We start from the raw sequence: 12,360 nt of genomic DNA on the forward strand, positions 1-12,360 counted from the left end.
ACCATAAGAGATTCTTAAATACAGATAACAAACTGAGAATTGCTGGAGGGATACTGCATGGGGGGATGGACTAAATGGATGAGGGGGATTAAGAAGGGCACTTGTTGGGACGAGCACTGGGTGATATATGTAAGTGACAAATCACTAAATTCTACTTCTGAAACCATTATTACACTATATGTTAACTAACTTGGATTTAAGTAAGATTTTAAAAAAAAGAATAACTGTCACAAACATAACATTGAACAAATAAGTCAATCAGGAAAGAGTACATGAAGTTATTTTATGTGAAAATCAGAAACAGATTAAACTTTGATTGGTGATAGAAGTCCAAGTAGTGTTTAACACTAGGTAATCAGAAGGAAGGAGGATTGACATAGACTGCATTCCCATATGCACTTGATTCTATTTTCTAATGTATTCTATTACTTTATTTTTAAATTTAGGCCCCAGTGGCACACTCAGAATTCTAACTCTTGTTGCTAGATGTAACCCTGTCAACTTGGATCTAAAACTAAGGAGATAGGCTAGTAAATGTTGTACTGTTAAAAATCCTCACTCTTTCATGAATACAATTTTATATTAACAATTTATAAAATTGTCTGCATTTTCCTTTTAAAAGTGCTTTCTCTCATTAGATCATAAGAGGATACTTGCAAGATAGTACTTTGTTTAGTCTAGAAAGGAGACAGGAAAGATAGCATATCCTTCCTTATAGTCACCTATTATGAGGGTAATACAGGGGTGCTATGTCAGGTCAGAGGACAACCTCTGTAAGATACTCTGGCCAAAATTACACTACTGGGAGAGAGCTTATGGTCTGAATGGCTTTTTCACCCATATGTTAGAAGAAAAATGGGAACTTCTAAGCTGATATAGAAATCTGATAGAAAAACTTCCAGGTAGGAAAACAAGAGTATTCTCCCTGTGCCGTGTGCTGATTCTAGTCTATCCTCGCCTGGAAACAACTGCAGTGTTTCTGTGGCTGTGTGTATCTGCTATCTTTAGGTCAGCATGTGTCCATGTCTAGCAGGGTTTCTGCTAATTGGCAGTGACCTTGGTAAAGCGACTCATTTGCCTGGGACTCTTCTCCGTAGGTAACATGTCAACTGAGAAAACTGATATAAATACAACAAAATTTATTTTACACTCCTTTTTCCAGGTCCCCTAGGTCATCTTCCCGATGTACAATGCTGTTTATAATCTGTGCTGCTGCCATTGCTGGATTAGGAATTTCTTTTTAATCCGCATGACCTCACAGTTCAGATTCCATAATAGAGAATTAAATGAGAAAACCTAGGATAAGTACCTGACAGTTTATCTGTCCCATTGACAATACCTGTTTAATATAAGATATTTGTAATATTATCATTACTTTTATTACCACCATTTGTGCAGCCCACCTTCCTAAGCCTTTTCACATCATAGGCAATTTTCTATTTATGTGTCTGTTTCCTGAGATGAAAAGACACATAAAGTATGGTTCCCACCCTCAAAGTGACACTAAGGTAACTATTCGGTTAAGATTAGGCTTAGCTGTTAGAAAGGGAAAAAAAAGGCTCATAAGCATTTTTTCCCCCTTGAGATCTACTTTATTTTTTTCCAATTTTTTATTTAAATTCTAGTTAGTTAAAATATAGGGTAATATTGGTTGCAGGCGTAGAAGTAAGTGATTCATCACTTAGATGTAATACCCAGGGCTCATCCCAAATGCCTCCTTTATACCCATCTCCCATTTAGCCCAGCACCTCCCCGCCCCCACCTCCCTCCATTAACTTGTTTTTGTTCTCTATAGTTAAGAGTCTCTTATGGTTTGTTTCCCTCTCTTTTCTTTCCCTTTCCCATTCCCATATGTTGATCTGTTTTGTATCCTAAATGCCACATATGAGTGAAATCACTTTGAGGGTGGGAGCCATACTTTATGTGTCTTTTCATCTCAGGAAACAGACACATAAATAAAAAATTGCCTATGATGTGAAAAGGCTTAGGAAGGTGGGCTGCACAAACGGTGGTAATAAAAGTAATGATAATATTACAAATATCTTATATTGAACAAGTATCGTCAATAGGACAGATAAACTGTCAAGCACTTATCCTAGGTTTTCTCATTTCATTCTCTCTGCCTCTCTCTCTCTCTGTCTCTCAAAGATAAACAAACGTTAAAAAAAATGCAATCCAAATTCTTATGGCCCAGAATTTATACATGTAGGTATCACTGGTGGATCTGTTGTCTCTATGAGAAACATGACTAGAAACAAAACTCAGTTTTGACTGAGGTGTTATTTTTAACTGTTAGAAGTCAATCATGTAAAGATTCTATTCATTCCTACAGAGACATACAAAGGATTCATTTCAAGGCTGATTAAGTAGTGTAAAGATAAATAATAACAAAAAATAACCCAGGCTTTTCTGGTGATAATTTTCCGTAAACTATCTTTGTTCTCTGTATCCACAAAATACCGTCTCTTGAAGGGGGGGATGTTACTTGATCAGGGAGGCCATTGTAGAGAACTGAGCCTCCCGTTTTGAAAATCTGTTTGAATATGGGCATGGAAGCACTTTTAAAGATTTTTCTTGAGAACTGTGAGTTTAAACTTACCTCACACATCACCATTCTAGCATAGGTATCCAAGGAATGCATTTTAACTGCAGTGAGGTGAGTCATACAGGCTTTTGCATTGGGAGACATTGGGAGAAAGCCCTTCTGGTTTTGTTTAGTGTTTCCTGTAACTGGCTGAACGTTATGGTCACCTGACAGGGGTGTGGGTTGTTTAAAAAATGATGCTTCCTGGGCACCCTTCAGATTAATTAAATCAGGTGAGGGCAGGAGAGGGAATTAACGGTACTTCCTATGCAGCCAGATTGAGAACCAGTGGTCTATCATACACACAGAGAGATAACTTGAGATCATGGATGAAAACTCTCTCTCTCTCCCCCTTTTTAAAGAACCAGAAGAAGACCTATATCTATCTATGCAGTGTTCATTCCACTCCACTTGCTGCTGCCCTGGGCTATGTGATGTGGCATGAGACTGTCAGCTCCCAGTGGCCTCTAGTCCAGATGGAGAAGTTGGACTTCCCCAGGAGTGACAGCAGTGACTGGCCCCTGCCAGCTAGACTATCAAGGAAACTTCTTCCTTATCTCTCCATGCTTCCACTGCTGTTTTCAATTAGAGATGGAGCGCTTTAAGCTAAGTTGCATGTAGCAGAAAGCTGATGAATGAGCTTTTCTGCTTCCCAGGACTTGCATGGCAGTGAGTTCAAGAACAAGTTCTCATCTGCCTCTCTCAGCCTTGCTCTCCCACCTCTCCTCCCACCCTTCTATGTCCTTTATGGAAGCTGAAAAAAACCTAAGGACATCATCACTGCCACAAAGGAAATGAAACAGAAGATAAAACCTGGAACACCAAGGAACAGAAAACCAGAGAGGCCAAATTAACACGAGACAAAGTAGATTTCACAGCAGTTAATACCGCAAGGAACGAGAATGTCCTTTCACAATGAAAAGACATCCTGTTCATCAGGAGGACATCACAATCATAAGTGTTTATGCATCAAATAATAGAGCTTCAAGATGCAGGAAGCAAAATCAGATAGAACTGCCAGGAGAAATAGACAAATCCACGGTAACAGTTGGAAATTTCCATACCTCTAAATAATTGATAGAACAAGTAGATGGACAATCAGTACGTAGAAGACCTGAACAACTTTATCAACTAACTTGTTCTAATAGAGATTTATGAAAGAGTTCACCCAACAACAGCAAATTGTATATTCCTTCACATGTACATAGAACATTTCCTAAGAAGGACTACACTCTGGGACGTAAGGCAAGTTTTAATTTATCTTTTTAATAACTTGGCTGGACTATTTTAGTAAAGTTTACTTCCCCTTTGGTGTGAAGTGTCTGGTGTCGGTTCTCAGAGGGCACATCCTTGAGCATGCACAGAATCACCCTGGGATGGCAGTGATTTTGTCAGTTTTTTGTCTCTTTCTGTAAGCTCTCTGTCTTCCACTACCCATATCTCAGCCAGCTGTTAGGTTCCACTAGTTTCCACCTGATTGCTCTGTAGTTTTTGACAGTGCCCTGGGGAATCGCTCCGGTCTGATCCAATTAAATTTGGGGAAGGAAGGGATACAAGAGTGCTGATGCATAGGGGCACTTGTACCCCAATGTTTATAGCAGCACTGTCAACAATAGCCAAATTATGGAAAGAGCCTAAATGTCCATCAACTGATGAATGGAGAAAGAAATTGTGGTTTATATACATAATGGAATACTACGTGGCAATGAGAAAGAATGAAAGATGGCCTTTTGTAGCAACGTGGATGGAACTAGAGAGTGTTACGCTAAGTGAAATAAGTCATGCAGAGAAAGACAGATACCATATGTTTTCACTCCTATGTGGATCCTCAGAAACTTAACATAAGACCATGGGGGAGGAGAAGGGAAAAAAAAAAAAGGTTAGAGAGGGAGGGAGCCAAAACATAAGAGACTCTTAAAAACTGAAAACAAACTGAGGGTTGATGGGGGGTGGGAGGGAGGGGAGGTTGAGTGATGGGTATTGAGGAGGGCACCTGTTGGGATGAGCACTGGGTGTTGTATGGAAACCAATTTGACAATAAATTTCATATTTAAAAAAAATAAGTAAATTTAAAAAAATAAGTAAATAAATTTGGGGACGGGTAGTTTTGGGGGTTCTAACTGCAGGAGAGCTCTTAACTCTCTTTTTCTGGTTCTCTCTGATGAACTAGCTAGCCTATGGTTTAACTTGTTGCTTTTGTTTAAGAGAAGTATATAATTTCTTAACTGATTGCCACCCAAATCGCTATTGGTTTTGATAGTGTCCTTAGGCTTGGACTCCCCTACAATTAGTTCCAAATAAAGTCAGTTCACTGGGGGAGAGCTTCAGAGTCTTTTTTATTATGGACTGCCCTCCCTCTAGGCAAAATCTCTGAGCTGTGGTCTAGGACGGTAGAAGTGGTGAGACAGTAGCCCACTTCCCTCTGCTTTAAAGCAGGGTGCTGGGCAAGGGTAGTAGCCTCTTCTCAACATGCCTCTCCTGAAGTGTAATCTCTGCCTTATGGGTGAGCTATGCAAGTATGATCAGGATGTGAGTATTCTCTGCCTGCTGCATCTGCCCTAGATCCTTTATCCAATAAATGAGGAAGGAAGCCCCTTGCTTCTTGACTGCACTCACCAGGAAATTAGCCTCTGCAACTCAGAGCCAAGAATGATGAAAAATGCTGGTGGTCTGTCCTTTCCAGTGTGGTGTGTTGTCCCTGGACTGGAAGCTGAGGGTAGAGAGATCCTTGTTTTCTTGGCCACATCTACCAAAAGTATAGATTCCTGCTGAGCTGGGAGGAGTGGGGGAGGGTGTGGGTGTGGCTCAAGTGCTGTGGACTCTCTGTTCTTTCCAAAATTGAGTACAATTTCTGGAATAATTATTTATTTGCTATATACCCCTAGGGCAATTTCCAGAGACTTTAAATGGTTGCTTTTTAAACAATTTGTGCCAGCATGATTGTTTTGCTGAGGAATGGGTCTGTGAAACTTGATGCCATTCCAGAAGTTGAATTCAACTACTTATTTTATTTTTTTTTAAGTTTATTTATTTATTTTTGAGAGAGAGAGGGTAAAGGAGGAGCAGAGAGAAACAGAGAGAGAGAGAGAGACAGAGAGAATCCCAAGCAGGCTCTGTACTGTTAGGGTGGACATGGGGCTTGAACCCACGAATCCTGAGATCATGACCTGAGCCAAAATCAAGAGTCAGACGCTTAACAGACTGAGACACGCAGGCGCCCCTGAATTCAACCATTTAAAAAATAGTTGCGTGTAGTAGCATCAAGGGCAGAGAATGATCTTTTCCTGTTTTGCAGGAAATGGCTTCTTAAGCCTACGGATGAAAACAAAGGTGATAAATGTTTGTCATCGTAGTTGAACAAACACCCAGTTCTTGCCACCAGTCACCTCCTTCCTGCAAGCACAACTGGGACCACTGCCCTCTCTCTTCCTCCCCTATCATTTTCCAGGAACCACGGCAGTATCGGCAAAGGACTGCCACCAAGTGTCCACTAAAAAGCAGTCACCTAAAAGATGTAGCTAAACGAAGTTTTTCAGGAGTTGCTGTGCAAGCCTTGTCCTTAGGGCCTGTTGGGTCTCTACTCATTTCTAGGGAGTGCTTGGAGACCAACAGATGGAAAGTCAAAGAAACTTCTAATGTCTCTTTTCTCCCCTTCCCAATCCTTACAAAACAAGAGAAATAAATTCAAGGAGAAGCACCATGAGTGTGCAAAAGTACACCATGTCTTTTGGAGGTATTCAGCGAAATCACAAAGGACACAAAAATACTGTATCTTGGCATGCTGTGGCACATATTCTGGAAAGAGGAACACGGCAGTTATTCTGTTACTTTAAAAGCCTGAATTAGGGGCACCTGGGTGGCTCAGGCAGTTAAGCATTCCTGAAATGGAGCCCCAAGTCAGGATCCCTGCTGCCAAGGTAGAGCCTGCTTGGGACTCTCTCCCTCTCTCTCTGACCCTCCCCCATGTGCATGCTCTTTCTCTCTTTCTCTCAAAATGAATGAATGACTCAATCAATCAATCAATGCCTGGATTAGAATATCTTGGGCAGGAGGCTATGGAGCAAGAAAACGAAGAGAGTTTATAAATATGGCAATAGAAATTATTAATTTTCCTCTTAAACCCATTCCCCAATATTTCCTTTACAGGAAACCACTTCATACCCTCTGAATATCAATCAGGCAAGAAATAGACATTGTGATATTTGCTCCAAATATATAAGTTTTTGTCTGATGAGCTTGGTTAGAATTGCATTGTTCAGACGGAAGAACAGATATGCATTTCATGGTGATAAATCATCTTTTGGAACAGAAAGCAGCACCCAATACATTTCAAAGGATTAAAATCATACAGAATGTATTCTCTAACATAAGAAAATTAGATTCAAAATGAATCTCAAAAATCTATAAAGTGCCAAATATTTGGAAATTAAGCAAGCACACCTATGTAACTTTAGAGATAAAAATAAAATCACAGGGGTGAATTAGAAAATATTTCAAAAATAAAGTAGATCATTATTTGAGGATTATAATTAAAGCAGCAATTATAAAAAATTGGTAATTTTAAGACTTAGTAAGATGTAAAAAGGTTAAAATCACTGATCCAACTTATGTCCTAAGAAATAAAAGGAAATTAAATGCAATCCATGTAGAAGAAAGAAAATTATAAAATAGAAAACATGGAGGCAAAAGACAAAATTTAAAAAACTTCAAATTTTCTTATTTGAAAATATTTATAAATTCAGAGTGGTTAAGAATTAGAATTTAGAACTTTAGATGGTCAAGAAAAAGTAGAGAAAACACAAATCATCAATATTAGGGATAAAAGTGAAACATATGAGATATCCCACACAAGTGTGAACCTAACAGAGAAATTTTGTGAGCATCTTTATGCCATTGCAGTTGAAAACCTAGATAAAATAGATTCCTTGAAAATTCCAGCTTAAAAAAGGCCAAAAAGAGAAAGAACAAGGGGCGCTTGGGTAACTCAGTCGGTTGAGTGTCTGACTCTTGATTTCGGCTCAGGTCATGATCTCACGGTTCGTGGATTCAAGCCCCACATTGGGCTCTGTGCTGACAATTGGGAGTCTTGGAATTCTCTCTCTCCCTCTCCCTCTGCCCCTCCCTCACTCATGCTGTCTATCTCTCTAAATAAATAAATAAATAAATAAATAAATAAATAAATAAACAAACATTAAAAAAAAGAGAACGTTTGAAGCTAACATATGTTAACTAATGTTAACTTCATACTTAAAAACCTTCTCAGGAAAACAGCTTAATGAAGTTACATTTATTGGTGAATATTATCAAATATTGAAGGAAAAACAAAAACAGTCACATACTGGTTTTTTTTCAGAAAAATTTTGCAAGCACTTCACAAATTATTTTATGGGGCCAGCATAAACCTAATTATGATGACCCCTAATTATGATGAGAACATTATAAGGAAATAAAATTAGACATCAAGCCTCTAAAGAACATACATATAAAAATCCTTAACAAAACATTTGCAAGTGGAAGAATAGCAATATAAATTGAGGGTACTATGTCATGACCAAGTGGGATTTTCTCAAGAAAACAAGATTGACTTCCCATTTAAAAATCAATAAATGCAATTCACAAAATTAAGAGAATAAGGAAGAAAATGGACGCAGAAAAAATATTTGACAAAAGTCAACACAATCTTAACTAAGCAAGAATGAAAATGTGTAGGCAAAATTGGAAAAGAATGGTTTCTAAATTGGATAAATGGTATCACTGAAAACCTGAAATGAATATTCTATACCACAGTGAACTATTGAACATTCTTCATCTTTTATCGGGAAAAAATGAGTTTTTCTCTCCCACTTTGATTAAACCTAACACTAGAGATCCTTAGGTCATATTGGAAGTCCTAGTCAGTGCAATAAGGCAAGAGGAAAAGTGGCATGAAGATTTTAAGAAAGAAGCAAAACTCCTTATTCACAAAAGAAATTATTCTTTTGCCCCAAGATAGTCTCTTGACTTTATCAAAAACATAGCCACTGATAGACTGCATTTCCTGTATTTAAATAGACAACGGGAACAGAGAGTGACTGGGGCCTTTTCTAGTCCAAATATATTAGGGAAGGGATTTATTCATGTTTGATCAAGGACATTTCCCTGAATCAGTCAACAGGGCCAAGAGTGGAATTATATTCAGTCCAGCCTGGGACACGTGGGCACACAAAAAAAGTGTCCAGGAGAAAGGATCATATTGTATAAAGTAAGAAGAATTCAATTCAAATAACAGTTTTGAAACCACACTTCCAAGAACATTCCAGAATTGATATATCAGTCATGGTACAGTCACGAAAACAGAAATCACTTTCATTTGTGGAAACACAATTCATTTGGACAGTTGATAGAGGAGCTGAGACCAAAAGCAGGAGCGGCTCATGAAACAAACTAGGGCTAAGTAACCGTGTGGAGGAACAACAAGCTAAGGCTGGAGAGACAAGTGAACAAGGTGGTGGTAGGAGGCCCAGAGGCCTGCGCCTCTGCAGACTGTGACACCACATGGGGCCTGTCTTGCGAGAGAGGGAGCATTGGAGAAGATGAGCCTGCTTCCAGATACTAACTGAGGCAAGCAAGATAACCACTCAGGCTTAAGACGGAAAGCCACTGGGAGTGTTTACTTAAGGTTGGAAACCTTTGGCACTAGCCTGACTCTGGGACTTTGGAACTCAGAGCTATAAAGCCCAAGCCCTGCTCTGTGAGGGGATTTGTTTGTACATTGTGTTTGTCCTTCCAGTCATCTAGAGCCTTGCATCAGACTGTTGATTCAATCCTGTTACTTGGGAGCCTGTCAGTGGTTTGTTTCCATCAGATCCAAGAACAACATTCTCAGTAAAAGTCTTTACTCTTTTGGAAATGAGTCACAGAAAAGATATTTATTGCCCCTTGAAATGATAAACAAATGTTACCCTTATTCATTCATGCAACCACTCATCTGTTTATTCATTCTTTCAATCACCATTCACCCTGGGCATTACTGTGCCTTAATGTTAATATGTTAGATTCTTAGGACTCAAAAATGAATATCTCTTGAAGAAGCATGTGATTTTATTTCCAGGAAATATAAATTAGGTTAAAGGTAAACGTAAGGAAAAACGCTTGGTTCCTAGTCCAACAGATCTCAATCACTAGCCAGAAAAGAAAAAAAAAATCACTTATTATTACCTATATAATATCATCTATATTATTTTTATTTTATTTCTTTATTTTTTATTTTCTAGAGAGAGAGCAGGAGAGAGGGGCAGAGGGGGTGAGAGAGTAAAAGAATCCCAAGCAGGCTCTGTGCTCAGCATGGAGTCCCATGTGGGACTAGATCCCACAACCCTGGGATCATGATCTGAGCTAAAGTCAAGAGTCAGATGCTTAACCAACTGAGCCACCCAGGTACCCCTAGTATATCATGTATTTTAAAGGCCCCTATATAGTCTAAGCTCCATGAAAAAAAGAAGTTTAGCTGTCTTGTTTCTTCCTTTCATCATAGGGCCTGGACAATAATAGGTATAGAATGCAAACTGAGCAGACAGTCCAAATAAATGAATCTAACAGTTCATGCGTATGAAAACTATGTGTATAAAAATTATTTATTAAAACATCATTACATAAAAAGCATTTTTTTCTTTTTGTTCCTGAAGTCATGGTGTATTGGTTTCCTACTGTTGCTATAACAAATTGCCACAAAGTAAGTGGCTTAAAATAACACAAATTTATTCTTTTATAGTTCTGGGAACTAGAAGTCAAAAATGGGTGGACAGGGATGCTTTCTTTTTCGAAACTCTCAGAATTTTTCCTTACCTTTTACAGCTTATGAAGGCATTCTATTCTTTGGCTCATCCTGCACTTTCAAAGACAATAGTTTAGTACCTCCCAACCCTCTCTCTGGTCACCTTTTTCCTGACTTTTATCCTCCTTGCCTCCTTCTTAAAGGACCTTCTGATTACCCAGTTATTCCAGTTACCCAGAATTCCACCACATATATGCATTACTTTATATTCTCACTTATATTTATAAAAATTTACATTTATATTACCAATATTTCCATTAAAAGCAATGCCTCAATGGACCTCATTTGTGTTTGTGTGTGTGTGTATAACTTTGCATATGTATTTTTCTAAAAATGAACATGCTGTATCAAGGCACAACTACATTAAAATATAAGAAATAATAGGACAAACTCTCAACAGAAATTTTACAATTTACATTGCTATGTGAGACTCTTTTTCCCATAACTTTCTAGCACAATTTGCTATCAAATTTATTGATCCTTGTCAATCTGAGAAGTTTTAGTTTCACTTCTATAATTGTGAGTAAGGCTGAATATCATTTATTTATTTACTCATTTAATTTTCTGTTAACTACTCACATACTGAGTTGTATCTCTTTTTTTTAAATTTTTTTTAATGTTTATTTATTTTTGAGAGAGAGGGAGAGGGAGAGACAGAGCGTGAGCAGGGGAGGGGCAGAGAGAGAGGAAGACACAGAATCCGAAGCAGGCTCCAGGCTCGGAGCTGTTGGCACAGAGCCCGACGTGACGCTTGAACTCACAAACCACGAGATCATGACCTGAGCTGAAGTCGTACTCTCAGCTGACAGAGCGACCCAGGTGCCCCGAGTTGTATCTCTTTTATATTGCTTAGATTAGCTCTTTTTCTATGATAGTTTGAAAATAGGTTTTCAGAGTGCTGTTTATCTTTTGACTTTTTTTGACATAAAGGATTCAGTTTTATGTACTTTTGTATATGTTTTAGGTCGTCTGGGTTTTTTGTCATGCTTAGAACTTCCACATTTCTATTTTTAAAAAAGATTTCAGATTTCTAAATTTTATGGTTTCAATCTTCATCTATAGTACAACTGCAATCTGCTTTGCTATGATAAACACGAGATCTAATCTCTGTTTTCTCTAAGTGGCTATCAAGTTGTCTTAGTTTATTGGACAGTTCATTATTTCCCACAGACTTGAAAACCTTTGAGATAAATAGTTCCTAAAAGTATTCATTTCTATCTCTAGACTATGGAAACGGTTTTATAGCTTTGTCTGTGTTGTTAGGACCTGTGCTGCACTGGACTAATTACTGTAGCTTTTAGAAGAGGGATTCATATGGAGCAAATGTGGTTCTTCTTTGCTACTCTTCCTCTGTATTACCCAATTTTTAAAGCACCATAAGCATTTCCATTTAAACTTGCAAATAGATAAAGACAATTTGGTATAAACACTTGGGTTGCTTCCATATTTTGGTTATTGTAAATAATGCTACAATAAACATACGGTTGCATGCATTTTTTCAAATTAGTGTTTTCATTTTCTTTGGGTAAATACCCAGTAGTGGAATTACTAGGGTAATTTTATTTTTAATTTTTTGAGGAACCTCCATACTGTTTTCCACAGTAGCTGTACCAGTTTGCACTCCCACAAACAGTGTACCAGGGTTCCTTTTTCTTCACATTCTCATCAATATTTTTTTCTTGTGTTTTGATTTTAGCCATTCTGACAGGTGTGAGGTGATATCTTTCAAAGTTTTGATTTTCATTTCTCTGATGATAAGTGATGTTAAGCATCCTGTCCTGTGTCTGCTGGCCATCTGTATGTCTTCTTTGGAAAAATGTCTATTCATGTCTTCTGTCCATTTTTACTTGGACTATTTTTGGTGTTGAGTTGTGTAAGTTATTTATATGTTTTAGATATTAACCCTTTATTAGATATGTCATTTGCAAATATCTTCTCCCATTCAGTGGGTTGTCATTTTGGT

This window comes from Herpailurus yagouaroundi, unplaced genomic scaffold, assembly GCF_014898765.1.
Source record: "Herpailurus yagouaroundi ecotype Mexico unplaced genomic scaffold, PumYag 77, whole genome shotgun sequence".
In the NCBI taxonomy this organism is placed as follows: domain Eukaryota; kingdom Metazoa; phylum Chordata; class Mammalia; order Carnivora; family Felidae; genus Herpailurus; species Herpailurus yagouaroundi.